This window comes from Schistocerca serialis, chromosome 2 (assembly GCF_023864345.2).
Source record: "Schistocerca serialis cubense isolate TAMUIC-IGC-003099 chromosome 2, iqSchSeri2.2, whole genome shotgun sequence".
Classification (NCBI taxonomy): domain Eukaryota; kingdom Metazoa; phylum Arthropoda; class Insecta; order Orthoptera; family Acrididae; genus Schistocerca; species Schistocerca serialis.
In genome coordinates, this window is record NC_064639.1 from 1,122,391,360 (window position 1) to 1,122,410,095 (window position 18,736).

The window sequence follows — 18,736 nt, forward strand, 5'->3', positions numbered from 1 at the left end:
TAGAGCTGCCGCTGGGCTCGCAATGCCTGCTGCTGAGAAAGTGATTGCTTTTGCTGATATGACTTGCAATAACGACTGCGCGAAACGCCGCTATCTCGTTAGGGGTGCTACGGCAGACACCCTCTCGAGCACCCCGAAGACTTCTTGAGCCCTCGGCTGTGATGGGTTCCAGGCTGACAAAAGAACTGTCGTGTGTGCATTCGCGGAAGAGAGAAAGTCTGAGGCAAGTTCGAGTGAACAAGGATGGACTCCTCGTGTCCGTCGTTTCCGTAGTGTAGCGGTTATCACGTCTGCTTCACACGCAGAAGGTCCCCGGTTCGATCCCGGGCGGGAACAGTACTTTCCTGCCTATGTCGTATTGTCCTCCAATGAGCCACGTCGTGTGTGGATCTGCTGCATGTCCCTTCGTTTTGCAAGTACCACATTTATTGAATTTTTTAGTTACGATGGCAACATCACTACAAGTTGTCTGTGAAGTAAGGTGCACACAAGCAGTTTCCGTGGTGTAGCGGTTATCACGTCTGCCTAACACGCAGAAGGTCCCCGGTTCGATCCCGGGCGGAAACACTTTTTCATCACTTTAAGCAAGACGTACTAACATGCATCTGCTACCATCTGTACCCGAAACCCTCGTATTCGCCTTCACGCGTCGGACCCGAGTGTCAATTGCTCACATCGAATAAGAAATTCATTTGATATTGACGACGAGCTTTTTGCGCTGACTCAGCCACTGACGTGCGATCAGTGTGCACAAAACGCTAGGGCTCGTCCGGGATTTGAACCCGGGACCTCCTGCACCCTAAGCAGGAATCATACCCCTAGACCAACGAGCCCTGTGACACAGCGAATGCCAATTATTCCAGTCCCTCGATGTCGTCCAGGGTGCCCTAGAAGTCCCGTGTACGCTGGCGGGATGGGGGCGGCGCGAATTCCCGCGGTCGGCGGCCTTCCTGGGCTATTGGTACCTTCATGTAGAGCTGCCGCTGGGCTCGCACTGCCTGCTACTGAGAAAGTGATTGCTTTTGCTGATATGACTTGCAATAACGACTGCGCGAAACGCCGCTATCTCGTTAGGGGTGCTACGGCAGACACCCTCTCGAGCACCCCGAAGACTTCTTGAGCCCTCGGCTGTGATGGGTTCCAGGCTGACAAAAGAACTGTCGTGTGTGCATTCGCGGACGAGAGAAAGTCTGAGGCAAGTTCGAGTGAACAAGGATGGACTCCTCGTGTCCGTCGTTTCCGTAGTGTAGCGGTTATCACGTCTGCTTCACACGCAGAAGGTCCCCGGTTCGATCCCGGTCGGGAACAGTATTTTCCTGCCTATGTCGTATTGTCCTCCAATGAGCCACGTCGTGTGTGGGTCTGCTGCATGTCCCTTCGTTTTGCAAGTACCACATTTATTGAATTTTTTAGTTACGATGGCAACATCACTACAAGTTGTCTGTGAAGTAAGATGCACACAAGCAGTTTCCGTGGTGTAGCGGTAATCACGTGTGCCTAACACGCAGAAGGTCCCCGGTTCGATCCCGGGCGGAAACACTTTTTCATCACTTTAAGCAAGACGTACTAACATGCATCTGCTACCATCTGTACCCGAAACCCTCGTAATCGCCTTCACGCGTCGGACCCCAGTGTCAATTGCTCACATCGAATAAGAAATTCATTTGATATTGACGGCGAGCTTTTTGCGCTGACTCAGCCACTGACGTGCGATCAGTGTGCACAAAACGCTAGGGCTCGTCCGGGATTTGAACCCGGGACCTCCTGCACCCTAAGCAGGAATCATACCCCTAGACCAACGAGCCCTGTGACACAGCGAATGCCAATTATTCCAGTCCCTCGATGTCGTCCAGGGTGCCCTAGAAGTCCCGTGTACGCTGGCGGGATGGGGGCGGCGCGAATTCCCGCGGTCGGCGGCCTTCCTGGGCTATTGGTACCTTCATGTAGAGCTGCCGCTGGGCTCGCACTGCCTGCTACTGAGAAAGTGATTGCTTTTGCTGATATGACTTGCAATAACGACTGCGCGAAACGCCGCTATCTCGTTAGGGGTGCTACGGCAGACACCCTCTCGAGCACCCCGAAGACTTCTTGAGCCCTCGGCTGTGATGGGTTCCAGGCTGACAAAAGAACTGTCGTGTGTGCATTCGCGGACGAGAGAAAGTCTGAGGCAAGTTCGAGTGAACAAGGATGGACTCCTCGTGTCCGTCGTTTCCGTAGTGTAGCGGTTATCACGTCTGCTTCACACGCAGAAGGTCCCCGGTTCGATCCCGGTCGGGAACAGTATTTTCCTGCCTATGTCGTATTGTCCTCCAATGAGCCACGTCGTGTGTGGGTCTGCTGCATGTCCCTTCGTTTTGCAAGTACCACATTTATTGAATTTTTTAGTTACGATGGCAACATCACTACAAGTTGACTGTGAAGTAAGATGCACACAAGCAGTTTCCGTGGTGTAGCGGTAATCACGTGTGCCTAACACGCAGAAGGTCCCCGGTTCGATCCCGGGCGGAAACACTTTTTCATCACTTTAAGCAAGACGTACTAACATGCATCTGCTACCATCTGTACCCGAAACCCTCGTAATCGCCTTCACGCGTCGGACCCGAGTGTCAATTGCTCACATCGAATAAGAAATTCATTTGATATTGACGGCGAGCTTCTTGCGCTGACTCAGCCACTGACGTGCGATCAGTGTGCACAAAACGCTAGGGCTCGTCCGGGATTTGAACCCGGGACCTCCTGCACCCTAAGCAGGAATCATACCCCTAGACCAACGAGCCCTGTGACAGGGCGAATGCCAATTATTCCAGTCCCTCGATGTCGTCTAGGGTGCCCTGGATGTCTCGTGTACGCTGGCGGGATGGCGGCGACGCGAATTCCCGCGGTCGGCGGCCTTCCTGGGCTATTGGTACCTTCATGTAGAGCTGCCGCTGGGCTCGCAATGCCTGCTGCTGAGAAAGTGATTGCTTTTGCTGATATGACTTGCAATAACGACTGCGCGAAACGCCGCTATCTCGTTAGGGGTGCTACGGCAGACACCCTCTCGAGCACCCCGAAGACTTCTTGAGCCCTCGGCTGTGATGGGTTCCAGGCTGACAAAAGAACTGTCGTGTGTGCATTCGCGGACGAGAGAAAGTCTGAGGCAAGTTCGAGTGAACAAGGATGGACTCCTCGTGTCCGTCGTTTCCGTAGTGTAGCGGTTATCACGTCTGCTTCACACGCAGAAGGTCCCCGGTTCGATCCCGGGCGGGAACAGTATTTTCCTGCCTATGTCGTATTGTCCTCCAATGAGCCACGTCGTGTGTGGATCTGCTGCATGTCCCTTCGTTTTGCAAGTACCACATTTATTGAATTTTTTAGTTACGATGGCAACATCACTACAAGTTGTCTGTGAAGTAAAGTGCACACAAGCAGTTTCCGTGGTCTAGCGGTTATCACGTCTGCCTAACACGCAGAAGGTCCCCGGTTCGAGCTCCAGCTGTCTCATACTGTGAGCCCTCAAGCTGTGCGGGCTCTCGGTTGGTAAAAGGCAGTGTGGGGAAGGATGCGTCTCAAACAGCCTCTCCTTCTCAAGTGCCCTTACCTGCCTTCTTGAGGTGGAGCTGTTAAGCCTTCGGGCAACTGAAGGGTAGGGGCGCGACAGTGTGCTGAACAACTTGTACACTGGTTCTGATAGCTGCATTTGCTGTGGTGGGATCCTGCCCCAAGTCGGCGAAGGCCACTCGCCTTGTCTTGGACTCCAAGGCATGCTCCGCCAAGCCGGGGCGTGGTGACATGTCCCCGGTCAGGTTAGATGGGTCCAGACCTCCGAACGTCTGGGGGACCGGCCCGGCACCTGAGTAGGACTGGGTCTTTGGCCTTTGGTGGGAACCTGGCCTAGTAGGGGGCGAAGGACGGAGAGTGAATCCGCTCTCCTGGAATGTGGGTGGCATTCGCCGATAAGGGAGCGGGTGAAAACTGTGGTGGTGTGGCTGTTGAAGAGGACTAGTACGCTGTACCCACGGCGTGCTAAACCTGGCAGCTCAGTTACTAATAGCTCTTGGTCAAGGGGCGGGACCGGTGAGCGAGCTGCATATAGCCTCCCCCCATGCCAGAGAGGCCGGTCCGGGGCAAGAGACGGGCCTCCACTTTTACACTCTCTAATTATCAAAATGGCAGAAAATCAAGAGAGTGTTAATACGTTAGATACTAGCGAAGTTTCGAGCCTCGAGAATGTGTCTGTCGCTGAGCGACATGCGAAATTTTTGAAATTGCTGGATACTAGCATTAAAAATGGTAAGATAAGCAATTATGCTATTAACCATATTAGGGACTTTGTAGCCAACTGGGCAATCGCCCACTCTCAGTTAGAGGGTAGGGTAACGGAATTAGAGAAAGAAAATGAAAGACTTAGAGGTCAACCGGCCCGGTCTTATGCTGCGGTTGCTAGAGCCCCAGTTGCCAAGGCACCGACAGCGAAACAAACCATACAGGACAACATTAAGAAAGTTGCTCCTACAGTCTTCATTAAACCTAAACCTGGTGATGACATTAAGGCTGTTAAGTCAGTATTCGAGAAGTGCATAGATCCTAAGAAAGACAAGATAAAGATAAATAATGTACGCACTGCAAAGAATGTGCTGATAGTAGAAGCAGCATCACAAGAGGACTGCCAAAAGATCTTGAACAACGAACAACTAAACAATAAAGCGAAGTGTGAACCTCCTCGCAAGCGTCGACCTTTGATGTGTCTGTATGATGTACCTACGTACATGACAACAGACAATCTAGTAGACGCAATATATACCCAAAATTTTGATATGAACATGACAAGAGGAGAATTCGATGAACAGTTTAAATTACGCTTTAAAGTAGGACCACGTGAGAAACTGACAGTACACCACGTGGTAGAAGTCTCGCCAGGTTTATGGAAATTACTAACGAGAGCGGGTCGGTTGTATGTTGGCTACTCTGCGTTGAATATAAAAGATTACCTGGCAGTGCCGAGATGCACTAAATGCCAGGACATTAATCATACAAACAAGTACTGTACGCAACCTGATATCATATGCGGCCATTGTGGCCTCTCTGGACATATTAAGAATGGCTGTCCTAATAAGGACAAGGCGGCAGTATGTGTACCATGCAGACGACGAGGCCGTAAGTGTGGTGGACCTAAAGATTGTCCAACCCACCGAATGTTCTTAGACAGACTTGTCCAAAGAACAGATTACGGCGATATTTAAAGTGGTACAAGTCAATGCCATGCGCAGCCAGATGGTTGCACATGAGCTACGGAAGGTAGCGGAACAAGAAGGAATTGATATTCTTCTGATACAAGAACCGAACTCCTGTGCGGGTCGAGTCCCTGGTTTTCCCGCAACAGCACAGGTGGTATCCTCAGGTGGGAACCCCATGAGTGCAATTATAGTATTGAATAAAACTATTAAAACTACGATATTAAGTCAGTTCTGTACTGAGCATATTATAGTTGTACAACTAAATCTGCTGTCTTACAGTATGTACGTTGTAAACGTCTACTGCCAATTCAGACATGACATCAAGATTTATCTTGATCAGCTGAATTGGATACTAAGAGTTTTAGCCGGGCAGGCTATAATTGTAGCTCTTGATGCTAATGCTAAGTCCCCACTCTGGCACAGCGATGTGCAGGACGGTAGGGGTGCGGAGCTTGTTGATTTGATAATGGAAACGCACATGTATGTGCTAAACTTGCCTGGGTACCCCCCGACCTACTCAGGGAGGGCGGGTGCAACATCAAATATTGATGTCACACTAGCAAGCGAGAGGGCAGCACCCCACGTCCATAACTGGCAAGTAAGAGAACATCTAACTGTCAGTGATCATAACTGTATAACATTTGATATAGCGCCGACCATCGCGGATGTGCCAGGCGAGTGGGTGGAACGCTTCAATTATGCTCGGACAGACTGGGACCGACTCGTGCAGGTGTTCAGTCCTCCCGAGTTCGGAGAGGACATAGGTAATATTGATGAAGCTGTGGAGGAGCTGGTAAGCTCCGTGCAAACGGCTATCACACTGGCTGTACCTCGAATAGCGAGATACATCTGCAGGGAGTCCACCCCATGGACCCCTGAACTGACTGTGCTCAAACGATCGGTCAGAAGGGCGCGAAGCAACTACCAAAGGAGCTTTGCCCATGACGAACGACAATACCACCTGCGTATTTATCGTCGTCTGAAGCAGAGATACAAGGATCAGTTGGACATTACAAGGCGCCAATCCTGGGAAAGATTTGTGAACGATCAGCTGGGAACAGACCCTTGGGGAGTTCCTTACAAAATCGTTCGAGAAAAAATAAGATCGCCCATGATGCTGTCTACGCTACGTGCTGGGGATGGAGACACGACCAAGAATTGGGAAGAAACAGCAAGGTTGCTGTTGGATACATTATTGCCTGATGACATTGAGGACCAAGACTCGCACGAGCAGCGGGACATACGTCAGGCGCTGTCGATTCCGTATCTTAACGATACAAACGTGTGCCCTTTCTCAGCAGAGGAGGTGGAAGCAACCATCTACACCTTTGCAAGGAAGAAGGCGCCTGGTCCTGACGGGATCCCTGTGGAGATCTTACAGGGACTCGCACACTTGGTCGCCCCAGCACTAAGTCGTATTTACAACAGCTGTTTACAAAGGGGCTATTATCCACTAAAGTGGAAAACTGCCGAAGTTGTAATTATCAGGAAAGGCCCTGATAAAGATCCAACAGTGCCGAAATCCTATCGGCCTATCTGTCTGCTGGATGTAATGGGCAAAGCATTTGAGAAGTTGCTGGCTGACCGTCTCCAGAGTCATCGAACTCTGTATGGTATGAGTGATAGGCAGTTCGGATTCCGAAAGGGTCGCTCCACCCAGGATGCGATCAATGAGGTTTGCCGAATTGTTCACTCTGCGACATCAAAGTATGTACTTGGCATAATGATAGACATCTCAGGGGCCTTCGACAACCTGTGGTGGCCGGCACTCTTCTCTCGCCTGCGAGAGATTGGGTGCCCGCAGCTGCTGTATGGCTGTCTGGAGGCCTACTGTGATGGAAGGACTGCTAAGATAACGGCTCCTGGAGCCGTCGTATCTAAAAGAGTATCCCGTGGTTGTCCCCAGGGATCGGTGTGTGGTCCCATTTTCTGGGATATTAACATGGAACCTTTGTTAAACGTCCTGCAGCGAGAGACTGCAGTTCTGGGAGTCGTTGCTTATGCGGATGATCTCGCAATTCTAGTAGAAGGTGACACTCGCAATGTGATCGAGGACCGATCACGACTGGTTATTGAACTATTAACCAACTGGTGTACGAAGACTAAAATGTCTATAGCACCACAAAAATCCCTATATATGCTCTTGAAAGGCAAGTTAAATAGGGACCCAACAGTCAGAATTAATGGGCAAGCAGTGTCACGACAGAGATATGCCCGTTACCTTGGGGTATATTTAGATGAGAATTGGAGTTTCATTCCGCATATCGAGCAAATAACGACAAAGTCCTTAGCTTTGTTCAATAAGATAATATCAATTGGACAAAGAAGGTTCCATCTGCCGTCAAAGGCAATAAATATTTATCACAATAGCATATTGGCACCAATAGTAGGGCACGCATCCAGTGTGTGGGCCCACAGGTTAGCTCTGGTGCGGCCTGCCGCTGCTGTCAGGCGAATACAGAGGAACGTTCTGTTGAGATGCATTGGAGCATTCAACACAAGTCCAACAGATGCACTGTTGGTAATTATGGGTCTATGTCCATTAGACCTAATAATAAGGCAGCACGCAGCCTTCTATTGGCTGCGCAAACAGAACATCGACAGGGTACAAGATATAATGGGCGTTCCTCTGGTAAGTGTCAAAGCCATTCGCAAGAAAGTGCTTGACATTTGGCAGGACGAATGGGATGGATCCAGTACGGGCCGTAGAGTCCATGGGTTTATACCCACAGTAAGGGGAAGATTAAATAACAAGATAATGAAGCCCTCACAGGGCATAGTTCACTTCCTCACAGGACATGGTCCTTATCCCACGTACCTGCATAAAATAGGGAAAAGGCCAACACCGGAGTGTGACTGTGGTGCCCACGAAGGATCGCCAGAACACATAGTGTTCGAGTGCCCAATATATGAACAGGCTGTCTCAGGGGAGAGGCAGCTTCTGCGTACTAGAAATGTTAATGAAATATTAACAGAAAGCGAAATGTTCAGCAATTTCGCAAAATTGGTTAACAAAATCTCAAGGGAGGCCCAGCGAGCCTACCTTGGGAGAGAGTAAATGCGCTTAAGATCTAATGCGCAATTGTATATATGTATATACTATGTTTGTTTAAGTCTTGACTTAGAGTAGGTAGTAGTTGTAGTTAGTTCAGCAAGGTGGTGGGGGGAATAAAAGAGTAACACAAATGGAGTGGTTTCTCTAGAAGTAGCGGCCCGCCTCCACGTGGCTAGGGACGGGCAACTCTCTGGCAGCGTTCCAGAGAGGCTAAGAGGCCGATAATTGCCATTAAGCAAAGCTACTTAAAAACTAGATAGTATGCATGCACTAATAATCCACTCCTGTAGTGTAATAGCAGAGATAGTTAGTCACAATACGCCCACTCAAAAGTGTTAGAAAGTGGGTTATGCATGTTCCATAAATTTGGGAAAAAAAAAAAAAAAAAAAAAAAAAAAAAAAGTACCACATTTATTGAATTTTTTAGTTACGATGGCAACATCACTACAAGTTGTCTGTGAAGTAAAGTGCACACAAGCAGTTTCCGTGGTCTAGCGGTTATCACGTCTGCCTAACACGCAGAAGGTCCCCGGTTCGATCACGGGCGGAAACACTTTTTCATCACTTTAAGCGAGACAAACTAACATGCATCTGCTACCATCTGTACCCGAAACTCTCGTAATCGCCTTCACGCGTCGGACCAGAGTGTCAATTGCTCACATCGAATAAGAAATTCATTTGATATTGACGGCGAGCTTTTTGCGCTGACTCAGCCACTGACGTGCGATCAGTTTGCACAAAACGCTAGGGCTCGTCCGGGATTTGAACCCGGGACCTCCCGCACCCTAAGCAGGAATCATACCCCTAGACCAACGAGCCCTGTGACAGGGCGAATGCCAATTATTCCAGTCCCTCGATGTCGTCTAGGGTGCCCTGGATGTCTCGTGTACGCTGGCGGGATGGCGGCGACGCGAATTCCCGCGGTCGGCGGCCTTCCTGGGCTATTGGTACCTTCATGTAGAGCTGCCGCTGGGCTCGCAATGCCTGCTGCTGAGAAAGTGATTGCTTTTGCTGATATGACTTGCAATAACGACTGCGCGAAACGCCGCTATCTCGTTAGGGGTGCTACGGCAGACACCCTCTCGAGCACCCCGAAGACTTCTTGAGCCCTCGGCTGTGATGGGTTCCAGGCTGACAAAAGAACTGTCGTGTGTGCATTCGCGGACGAGAGAAAGTCTGAGGCAAGTTCGAGTGAACAAGGATGGACTCCTCGTGTCCGTCGTTTCCGTAGTGTAGCGGTTATCACGTCTGCTTCACACGCAGAAGGTCCCCGGTTCGATCCCGGGCGGGAGCAGTACTTTCCTGCCTATGTCGTATTGTCCTCCAATGAGCCACGTCGTGTGTGGATCTGCTGCATGTCCCTTCGTTTTGCAAGTACCACATTTATTGAATTTTTTAGTTACGATGGCAACATCACTACAAGTTGTCTGTGAAGTAAGGTGCACACAAGCAGTTTCCGTGGTGTAGCGGTTATCACGTCTGCCTAACACGCAGAAGGTCCCCGCTTCGATCCCGGGCGGAAACACTTTTTCATCACTTTAAGCAAGACGTACTAACATGCATCTGCTACCATCTGTACCCGAAACCCTCGTATTCGCCTTCACGCGTCGGACCCGAGTGTCAATTGCTCACATCGAATAAGAAATTCATTTGATATTGACGACGAGCTTTTTGCGCTGACTCAGCCACTGACGTGCGATCAGTGTGCACAAAACGCTAGGGCTCGTCCGGGATTTGAACCCGGGACCTCCTGCACCCTAAGCAGGAATCATACCCCTAGACCAACGAGCCCTGTGACACAGCGAATGCCAATTATTCCAGTCCCTCGATGTCGTCCAGGGTGCCCTAGAAGTCCCGTGTACGCTGGCGGGATGGGGGCGGCGCGAATTCCCGCGGTCGGCGGCCTTCCTGGGCTATTGGTACCTTCATGTAGAGCTGCCGCTGGGCTCGCACTGCCTGCTACTGAGAAAGTGATTGCTTTTGCTGATATGACTTGCAATAACGACTGCGCGAAACGCCGCTATCTCGTTAGGGGTGCTACGGCAGACACCCTCTCGAGCACCCCGAAGACTTCTTGAGCCCTCGGCTGTGATGGGTTCCAGGCTGACAAAAGAACTGTCGTGTGTGCATTCGCGGACGAGAGAAAGTCTGAGGCAAGTTCGAGTGAACAAGGATGGACTCCTCGTGTCCGTCGTTTCCGTAGTGTAGCGGTTATCACGTCTGCTTCACACGCAGAAGGTCCCCGGTTCGATCCCGGTCGGGAACAGTATTTTCCTGCCTATGTCGTATTGTCCTCCAATGAGCCACGTCGTGTGTGGGTCTGCTGCATGTCCCTTCGTTTTGCAAGTACCACATTTATTGAATTTTTTAGTTACGATGGCAACATCACTACAAGTTGACTGTGAAGTAAGATGCACACAAGCAGTTTCCGTGGTGTAGCGGTAATCACGTGTGCCTAACACGCAGAAGGTCCCCGGTTCGATCCCGGGCGGAAACACTTTTTCATCACTTTAAGCAAGACGTACTAACATGCATCTGCTACCATCTGTACCCGAAACCCTCGTAATCGCCTTCACGCGTCGGACCCGAGTGTCAATTGCTCACATCGAATAAGAAATTCATTTGATATTGACGGCGAGCTTCTTGCGCTGACTCAGCCACTGACGTGCGATCAGTGTGCACAAAACGCTAGGGCTCGTCCGGGATTTGAACCCGGGACCTCCTGCACCCTAAGCAGGAATCATACCCCTAGACCAACGAGCCCTGTGACAGGGCGAATGCCAATTATTCCAGTCCCTCGATGTCGTCTAGGGTGCCCTGGATGTCTCGTGTACGCTGGCGGGATGGCGGCGACGCGAATTCCCGCGGTCGGCGGCCTTCCTGGGCTATTGGTACCTTCATGTAGAGCTGCCGCTGGGCTCGCAATGCCTGCTGCTGAGAAAGTGATTGCTTTTGCTGATATGACTTGCAATAACGACTGCGCGAAACGCCGCTATCTCGTTAGGGGTGCTACGGCAGACACCCTCTCGAGCACCCCGAAGACTTCTTGAGCCCTCGGCTGTGATGGGTTCCAGGCTGACAAAAGAACTGTCGTGTGTGCATTCGCGGACGAGAGAAAGTCTGAGGCAAGTTCGAGTGAACAAGGATGGACTCCTCGTGTCCGTCGTTTCCGTAGTGTAGCGGTTATCACGTCTGCTTCACACGCAGAAGGTCCCCGGTTCGATCCCGGGCGGGAGCAGTACTTTCCTGCCTATGTCGTATTGTCCTCCAATGAGCCACGTCGTGTGTGGATCTGCTGCATGTCCCTTCGTTTTGCAAGTACCACATTTATTGAATTTTTTAGTTACGATGGCAACATCACTACAAGTTGTCTGTGAAGTAAGGTGCACACAAGCAGTTTCCGTGGTGTAGCGGTTATCACGTCTGCCTAACACGCAGAAGGTCCCCGCTTCGATCCCGGGCGGAAACACTTTTTCATCACTTTAAGCAAGACGTACTAACATGCATCTGCTACCATCTGTACCCGAAACCCTCGTATTCGCCTTCACGCGTCGGACCCGAGTGTCAATTGCTCACATCGAATAAGAAATTCATTTGATATTGACGACGAGCTTTTTGCGCTGACTCAGCCACTGACGTGCGATCAGTGTGCACAAAACGCTAGGGCTCGTCCGGGATTTGAACCCGGGACCTCCTGCACCCTAAGCAGGAATCATACCCCTAGACCAACGAGCCCTGTGACACAGCGAATGCCAATTATTCCAGTCCCTCGATGTCGTCCAGGGTGCCCTAGAAGTCCCGTGTACGCTGGCGGGATGGGGGCGGCGCGAATTCCCGCGGTCGGCGGCCTTCCTGGGCTATTGGTACCTTCATGTAGAGCTGCCGCTGGGCTCGCACTGCCTGCTACTGAGAAAGTGATTGCTTTTGCTGATATGACTTGCAATAACGACTGCGCGAAACGCCGCTATCTCGTTAGGGGTGCTACGGCAGACACCCTCTCGAGCACCCCGAAGACTTCTTGAGCCCTCGGCTGTGATGGGTTCCAGGCTGACAAAAGAACTGTCGTGTGTGCATTCGCGGACGAGAGAAAGTCTGAGGCAAGTTCGAGTGAACAAGGATGGACTCCTCGTGTCCGTCGTTTCCGTAGTGTAGCGGTTATCACGTCTGCTTCACACGCAGAAGGTCCCCGGTTCGATCCCGGTCGGGAACAGTATTTTCCTGCCTATGTCGTATTGTCCTCCAATGAGCCACGTCGTGTGTGGGTCTGCTGCATGTCCCTTCGTTTTGCAAGTACCACATTTATTGAATTTTTTAGTTACGATGGCAACATCACTACAAGTTGACTGTGAAGTAAGATGCACACAAGCAGTTTCCGTGGTGTAGCGGTAATCACGTGTGCCTAACACGCAGAAGGTCCCCGGTTCGATCCCGGGCGGAAACACTTTTTCATCACTTTAAGCAAGACGTACTAACATGCATCTGCTACCATCTGTACCCGAAACCCTCGTAATCGCCTTCACGCGTCGGACCCGAGTGTCAATTGCTCACATCGAATAAGAAATTCATTTGATATTGACGGCGAGCTTCTTGCGCTGACTCAGCCACTGACGTGCGATCAGTGTGCACAAAACGCTAGGGCTCGTCCGGGATTTGAACCCGGGACCTCCTGCACCCTAAGCAGGAATCATACCCCTAGACCAACGAGCCCTGTGACAGGGCGAATGCCAATTATTCCAGTCCCTCGATGTCGTCTAGGGTGCCCTGGATGTCTCGTGTACGCTGGCGGGATGGCGGCGACGCGAATTCCCGCGGTCGGCGGCCTTCCTGGGCTATTGGTACCTTCATGTAGAGCTGCCGCTGGGCTCGCAATGCCTGCTGCTGAGAAAGTGATTGCTTTTGCTGATATGACTTGCAATAACGACTGCGCGAAACGCCGCTATCTCGTTAGGGGTGCTACGGCAGACACCCTCTCGAGCACCCCGAAGACTTCTTGAGCCCTCGGCTGTGATGGGTTCCAGGCTGACAAAAGAACTGTCGTGTGTGCATTCGCGGACGAGAGAAAGTCTGAGGCAAGTTCGAGTGAACAAGGATGGACTCCTCGTGTCCGTCGTTTCCGTAGTGTAGCGGTTATCACGTCTGCTTCACACGCAGAAGGTCCCCGGTTCGATCCCGGGCGGGAACAGTATTTTCCTGCCTATGTCGTATTGTCCTCCAATGAGCCACGTCGTGTGTGGATCTGCTGCATGTCCCTTCGTTTTGCAAGTACCACATTTATTGAATTTTTTAGTTACGATGGCAACATCACTACAAGTTGTCTGTGAAGTAAAGTGCACACAAGCAGTTTCCGTGGTCTAGCGGTTATCACGTCTGCCTAACACGCAGAAGGTCCCCGGTTCGAGCTCCAGCTGTCTCATACTGTGAGCCCTCAAGCTGTGCGGGCTCTCGGTTGGTAAAAGGCAGTGTGGGGAAGGATGCGTCTCAAACAGCCTCTCCTTCTCAAGTGCCCTTACCTGCCTTCTTGAGGTGGAGCTGTTAAGCCTTCGGGCAACTGAAGGGTAGGGGCGCGACAGTGTGCTGAACAACTTGTACACTGGTTCTGATAGCTGCATTTGCTGTGGTGGGATCCTGCCCCAAGTCGGCGAAGGCCACTCGCCTTGTCTTGGACTCCAAGGCATGCTCCGCCAAGCCGGGGCGTGGTGACATGTCCCCGGTCAGGTTAGATGGGTCCAGACCTCCGAACGTCTGGGGGACCGGCCCGGCACCTGAGTAGGACTGGGTCTTTGGCCTTTGGTGGGAACCTGGCCTAGTAGGGGGCGAAGGACGGAGAGTGAATCCGCTCTCCTGGAATGTGGGTGGCATTCGCCGATAAGGGAGCGGGTGAAAACTGTGGTGGTGTGGCTGTTGAAGAGGACTAGTACGCTGTACCCACGGCGTGCTAAACCTGGCAGCTCAGTTACTAATAGCTCTTGGTCAAGGGGCGGGACCGGTGAGCGAGCTGCATATAGCCTCCCCCCATGCCAGAGAGGCCGGTCCGGGGCAAGAGACGGGCCTCCACTTTTACACTCTCTAATTATCAAAATGGCAGAAAATCAAGAGAGTGTTAATACGTTAGATACTAGCGAAGTTTCGAGCCTCGAGAATGTGTCTGTCGCTGAGCGACATGCGAAATTTTTGAAATTGCTGGATACTAGCATTAAAAATGGTAAGATAAGCAATTATGCTATTAACCATATTAGGGACTTTGTAGCCAACTGGGCAATCGCCCACTCTCAGTTAGAGGGTAGGGTAACGGAATTAGAGAAAGAAAATGAAAGACTTAGAGGTCAACCGGCCCGGTCTTATGCTGCGGTTGCTAGAGCCCCAGTTGCCAAGGCACCGACAGCGAAACAAACCATACAGGACAACATTAAGAAAGTTGCTCCTACAGTCTTCATTAAACCTAAACCTGGTGATGACATTAAGGCTGTTAAGTCAGTATTCGAGAAGTGCATAGATCCTAAGAAAGACAAGATAAAGATAAATAATGTACGCACTGCAAAGAATGTGCTGATAGTAGAAGCAGCATCACAAGAGGACTGCCAAAAGATCTTGAACAACGAACAACTAAACAATAAAGCGAAGTGTGAACCTCCTCGCAAGCGTCGACCTTTGATGTGTCTGTATGATGTACCTACGTACATGACAACAGACAATCTAGTAGACGCAATATATACCCAAAATTTTGATATGAACATGACAAGAGGAGAATTCGATGAACAGTTTAAATTACGCTTTAAAGTAGGACCACGTGAGAAACTGACAGTACACCACGTGGTAGAAGTCTCGCCAGGTTTATGGAAATTACTAACGAGAGCGGGTCGGTTGTATGTTGGCTACTCTGCGTTGAATATAAAAGATTACCTGGCAGTGCCGAGATGCACTAAATGCCAGGACATTAATCATACAAACAAGTACTGTACGCAACCTGATATCATATGCGGCCATTGTGGCCTCTCTGGACATATTAAGAATGGCTGTCCTAATAAGGACAAGGCGGCAGTATGTGTACCATGCAGACGACGAGGCCGTAAGTGTGGTGGACCTAAAGATTGTCCAACCCACCGAATGTTCTTAGACAGACTTGTCCAAAGAACAGATTACGGCGATATTTAAAGTGGTACAAGTCAATGCCATGCGCAGCCAGATGGTTGCACATGAGCTACGGAAGGTAGCGGAACAAGAAGGAATTGATATTCTTCTGATACAAGAACCGAACTCCTGTGCGGGTCGAGTCCCTGGTTTTCCCGCAACAGCACAGGTGGTATCCTCAGGTGGGAACCCCATGAGTGCAATTATAGTATTGAATAAAACTATTAAAACTACGATATTAAGTCAGTTCTGTACTGAGCATATTATAGTTGTACAACTAAATCTGCTGTCTTACAGTATGTACGTTGTAAACGTCTACTGCCAATTCAGACATGACATCAAGATTTATCTTGATCAGCTGAATTGGATACTAAGAGTTTTAGCCGGGCAGGCTATAATTGTAGCTCTTGATGCTAATGCTAAGTCCCCACTCTGGCACAGCGATGTGCAGGACGGTAGGGGTGCGGAGCTTGTTGATTTGATAATGGAAACGCACATGTATGTGCTAAACTTGCCTGGGTACCCCCCGACCTACTCAGGGAGGGCGGGTGCAACATCAAATATTGATGTCACACTAGCAAGCGAGAGGGCAGCACCCCACGTCCATAACTGGCAAGTAAGAGAACATCTAACTGTCAGTGATCATAACTGTATAACATTTGATATAGCGCCGACCATCGCGGATGTGCCAGGCGAGTGGGTGGAACGCTTCAATTATGCTCGGACAGACTGGGACCGACTCGTGCAGGTGTTCAGTCCTCCCGAGTTCGGAGAGGACATAGGTAATATTGATGAAGCTGTGGAGGAGCTGGTAAGCTCCGTGCAAACGGCTATCACACTGGCTGTACCTCGAATAGCGAGATACATCTGCAGGGAGTCCACCCCATGGACCCCTGAACTGACTGTGCTCAAACGATCGGTCAGAAGGGCGCGAAGCAACTACCAAAGGAGCTTTGCCCATGACGAACGACAATACCACCTGCGTATTTATCGTCGTCTGAAGCAGAGATACAAGGATCAGTTGGACATTACAAGGCGCCAATCCTGGGAAAGATTTGTGAACGATCAGCTGGGAACAGACCCTTGGGGAGTTCCTTACAAAATCGTTCGAGAAAAAATAAGATCGCCCATGATGCTGTCTACGCTACGTGCTGGGGATGGAGACACGACCAAGAATTGGGAAGAAACAGCAAGGTTGCTGTTGGATACATTATTGCCTGATGACATTGAGGACCAAGACTCGCACGAGCAGCGGGACATACGTCAGGCGCTGTCGATTCCGTATCTTAACGATACAAACGTGTGCCCTTTCTCAGCAGAGGAGGTGGAAGCAACCATCTACACCTTTGCAAGGAAGAAGGCGCCTGGTCCTGACGGGATCCCTGTGGAGATCTTACAGGGACTCGCACACTTGGTCGCCCCAGCACTAAGTCGTATTTACAACAGCTGTTTACAAAGGGGCTATTATCCACTAAAGTGGAAAACTGCCGAAGTTGTAATTATCAGGAAAGGCCCTGATAAAGATCCAACAGTGCCGAAATCCTATCGGCCTATCTGTCTGCTGGATGTAATGGGCAAAGCATTTGAGAAGTTGCTGGCTGACCGTCTCCAGAGTCATCGAACTCTGTATGGTATGAGTGATAGGCAGTTCGGATTCCGAAAGGGTCGCTCCACCCAGGATGCGATCAATGAGGTTTGCCGAATTGTTCACTCTGCGACATCAAAGTATGTACTTGGCATAATGATAGACATCTCAGGGGCCTTCGACAACCTGTGGTGGCCGGCACTCTTCTCTCGCCTGCGAGAGATTGGGTGCCCGCAGCTGCTGTATGGCTGTCTGGAGGCCTACTGTGATGGAAGGACTGCTAAGATAACGGCTCCTGGAGCCGTCGTATCTAAAAGAGTATCCCGTGGTTGTCCCCAGGGATCGGTGTGTGGTCCCATTTTCTGGGATATTAACATGGAACCTTTGTTAAACGTCCTGCAGCGAGAGACTGCAGTTCTGGGAGTCGTTGCTTATGCGGATGATCTCGCAATTCTAGTAGAAGGTGACACTCGCAATGTGATCGAGGACCGATCACGACTGGTTATTGAACTATTAACCAACTGGTGTACGAAGACTAAAATGTCTATAGCACCACAAAAATCCCTATATATGCTCTTGAAAGGCAAGTTAAATAGGGACCCAACAGTCAGAATTAATGGGCAAGCAGTGTCACGACAGAGATATGCCCGTTACCTTGGGGTATATTTAGATGAGAATTGGAGTTTCATTCCGCATATCGAGCAAATAACGACAAAGTCCTTAGCTTTGTTCAATAAGATAATATCAATTGGACAAAGAAGGTTCCATCTGCCGTCAAAGGCAATAAATATTTATCACAATAGCATATTGGCACCAATAGTAGGGCACGCATCCAGTGTGTGGGCCCACAGGTTAGCTCTGGTGCGGCCTGCCGCTGCTGTCAGGCGAATACAGAGGAACGTTCTGTTGAGATGCATTGGAGCATTCAACACAAGTCCAACAGATGCACTGTTGGTAATTATGGGTCTATGTCCATTAGACCTAATAATAAGGCAGCACGCAGCCTTCTATTGGCTGCGCAAACAGAACATCGACAGGGTACAAGATATAATGGGCGTTCCTCTGGTAAGTGTCAAAGCCATTCGCAAGAAAGTGCTTGACATTTGGCAGGACGAATGGGATGGATCCAGTACGGGCCGTAGAGTCCATGGGTTTATACCCACAGTAAGGGGAAGATTAAATAACAAGATAATGAAGCCCTCACAGGGCATAGTTCACTTCCTCACAGGACATGGTCCTTATCCCACGTACCTGCATAAAATAGGGAAAAGGCCAACACCGGAGTGTGACTGTGGTGCCCACGAAGGATCGCCAGAACACATAGTGTTCGAGTGCCCAATATATGAACAGGCTGTCTCAGGGGAGAGGCAGCTTCTGCGTACTAGAAATGTTAATGAAATATTAACAGAAAGCGAAATGTTCAGCAATTTCGCAAAATTGGTTAACAAAATCTCAAGGGAGGCCCAGCGAGCCTACCTTGGGAGAGAGTAAATGCGCTTAAGATCTAATGCGCAATTGTATATATGTATATACTATGTTTGTTTAAGTCTTGACTTAGAGTAGGTAGTAGTTGTAGTTAGTTCAGCAAGGTGGTGGGGGGAATAAAAGAGTAACACAAATGGAGTGGTTTCTCTAGAAGTAGCGGCCCGCCTCCACGTGGCTAGGGACGGGCAACTCTCTGGCAGCGTTCCAGAGAGGCTAAGAGGCCGATAATTGCCATTAAGCAAAGCTACTTAAAAACTAGATAGTATG

At 50.2% G+C, this 18,736-nt stretch overlaps 25 non-coding genes across 25 annotated transcripts; 17 read left to right on the plus strand and 8 right to left on the minus strand.

Annotated features, from left to right (window-relative positions):
• The first annotated feature begins 263 nt into the window (after positions 1 to 263).
• Positions 264 to 336, plus strand: Trnav-cac (transfer RNA valine (anticodon CAC)). The gene has a single exon. It is a non-coding gene; the product is annotated as a tRNA-Val (tRNA).
• A 158-nt stretch (positions 337 to 494) lies between these two features.
• On the plus strand, positions 495 to 567 carry Trnav-aac (transfer RNA valine (anticodon AAC)). Its single transcript has one exon. It is a non-coding gene; the product is annotated as a tRNA-Val (tRNA).
• A 194-nt stretch (positions 568 to 761) lies between these two features.
• Trnap-agg (transfer RNA proline (anticodon AGG)) lies at positions 762 to 833 on the minus strand. Its single transcript has one exon. It is a non-coding gene; the product is annotated as a tRNA-Pro (tRNA).
• Positions 834 to 1,235: 402 nt separating this feature from the next.
• Positions 1,236 to 1,308, plus strand: Trnav-cac (transfer RNA valine (anticodon CAC)). The gene has a single exon. It is a non-coding gene; the product is annotated as a tRNA-Val (tRNA).
• A 158-nt stretch (positions 1,309 to 1,466) lies between these two features.
• On the plus strand, positions 1,467 to 1,539 carry Trnav-aac (transfer RNA valine (anticodon AAC)). The gene has a single exon. It is a non-coding gene; the product is annotated as a tRNA-Val (tRNA).
• Positions 1,540 to 1,733: 194 nt separating this feature from the next.
• On the minus strand, positions 1,734 to 1,805 carry Trnap-agg (transfer RNA proline (anticodon AGG)). The gene has a single exon. It is a non-coding gene; the product is annotated as a tRNA-Pro (tRNA).
• Positions 1,806 to 2,207: 402 nt separating this feature from the next.
• On the plus strand, positions 2,208 to 2,280 carry Trnav-cac (transfer RNA valine (anticodon CAC)). Its single transcript has one exon. It is a non-coding gene; the product is annotated as a tRNA-Val (tRNA).
• A 158-nt stretch (positions 2,281 to 2,438) lies between these two features.
• On the plus strand, positions 2,439 to 2,511 carry Trnav-aac (transfer RNA valine (anticodon AAC)). Its single transcript has one exon. It is a non-coding gene; the product is annotated as a tRNA-Val (tRNA).
• A 194-nt stretch (positions 2,512 to 2,705) lies between these two features.
• Positions 2,706 to 2,777, minus strand: Trnap-agg (transfer RNA proline (anticodon AGG)). The gene has a single exon. It is a non-coding gene; the product is annotated as a tRNA-Pro (tRNA).
• Positions 2,778 to 3,179: 402 nt separating this feature from the next.
• On the plus strand, positions 3,180 to 3,252 carry Trnav-cac (transfer RNA valine (anticodon CAC)). The gene has a single exon. It is a non-coding gene; the product is annotated as a tRNA-Val (tRNA).
• A 5,499-nt stretch (positions 3,253 to 8,751) lies between these two features.
• Positions 8,752 to 8,824, plus strand: Trnav-aac (transfer RNA valine (anticodon AAC)). Its single transcript has one exon. It is a non-coding gene; the product is annotated as a tRNA-Val (tRNA).
• A 194-nt stretch (positions 8,825 to 9,018) lies between these two features.
• Positions 9,019 to 9,090, minus strand: Trnap-agg (transfer RNA proline (anticodon AGG)). Its single transcript has one exon. It is a non-coding gene; the product is annotated as a tRNA-Pro (tRNA).
• A 402-nt stretch (positions 9,091 to 9,492) lies between these two features.
• Positions 9,493 to 9,565, plus strand: Trnav-cac (transfer RNA valine (anticodon CAC)). Its single transcript has one exon. It is a non-coding gene; the product is annotated as a tRNA-Val (tRNA).
• A 158-nt stretch (positions 9,566 to 9,723) lies between these two features.
• Positions 9,724 to 9,796, plus strand: Trnav-aac (transfer RNA valine (anticodon AAC)). Its single transcript has one exon. It is a non-coding gene; the product is annotated as a tRNA-Val (tRNA).
• Positions 9,797 to 9,990: 194 nt separating this feature from the next.
• Trnap-agg (transfer RNA proline (anticodon AGG)) lies at positions 9,991 to 10,062 on the minus strand. The gene has a single exon. It is a non-coding gene; the product is annotated as a tRNA-Pro (tRNA).
• A 402-nt stretch (positions 10,063 to 10,464) lies between these two features.
• Trnav-cac (transfer RNA valine (anticodon CAC)) lies at positions 10,465 to 10,537 on the plus strand. Its single transcript has one exon. It is a non-coding gene; the product is annotated as a tRNA-Val (tRNA).
• Positions 10,538 to 10,695: 158 nt separating this feature from the next.
• Trnav-aac (transfer RNA valine (anticodon AAC)) lies at positions 10,696 to 10,768 on the plus strand. Its single transcript has one exon. It is a non-coding gene; the product is annotated as a tRNA-Val (tRNA).
• Positions 10,769 to 10,962: 194 nt separating this feature from the next.
• On the minus strand, positions 10,963 to 11,034 carry Trnap-agg (transfer RNA proline (anticodon AGG)). The gene has a single exon. It is a non-coding gene; the product is annotated as a tRNA-Pro (tRNA).
• A 402-nt stretch (positions 11,035 to 11,436) lies between these two features.
• Positions 11,437 to 11,509, plus strand: Trnav-cac (transfer RNA valine (anticodon CAC)). The gene has a single exon. It is a non-coding gene; the product is annotated as a tRNA-Val (tRNA).
• A 158-nt stretch (positions 11,510 to 11,667) lies between these two features.
• Positions 11,668 to 11,740, plus strand: Trnav-aac (transfer RNA valine (anticodon AAC)). The gene has a single exon. It is a non-coding gene; the product is annotated as a tRNA-Val (tRNA).
• A 194-nt stretch (positions 11,741 to 11,934) lies between these two features.
• Positions 11,935 to 12,006, minus strand: Trnap-agg (transfer RNA proline (anticodon AGG)). The gene has a single exon. It is a non-coding gene; the product is annotated as a tRNA-Pro (tRNA).
• A 402-nt stretch (positions 12,007 to 12,408) lies between these two features.
• Trnav-cac (transfer RNA valine (anticodon CAC)) lies at positions 12,409 to 12,481 on the plus strand. The gene has a single exon. It is a non-coding gene; the product is annotated as a tRNA-Val (tRNA).
• Positions 12,482 to 12,639: 158 nt separating this feature from the next.
• Positions 12,640 to 12,712, plus strand: Trnav-aac (transfer RNA valine (anticodon AAC)). Its single transcript has one exon. It is a non-coding gene; the product is annotated as a tRNA-Val (tRNA).
• A 194-nt stretch (positions 12,713 to 12,906) lies between these two features.
• Trnap-agg (transfer RNA proline (anticodon AGG)) lies at positions 12,907 to 12,978 on the minus strand. The gene has a single exon. It is a non-coding gene; the product is annotated as a tRNA-Pro (tRNA).
• A 402-nt stretch (positions 12,979 to 13,380) lies between these two features.
• Positions 13,381 to 13,453, plus strand: Trnav-cac (transfer RNA valine (anticodon CAC)). The gene has a single exon. It is a non-coding gene; the product is annotated as a tRNA-Val (tRNA).
• The last annotated feature ends 5,283 nt before the right edge of the window (positions 13,454 to 18,736 follow it).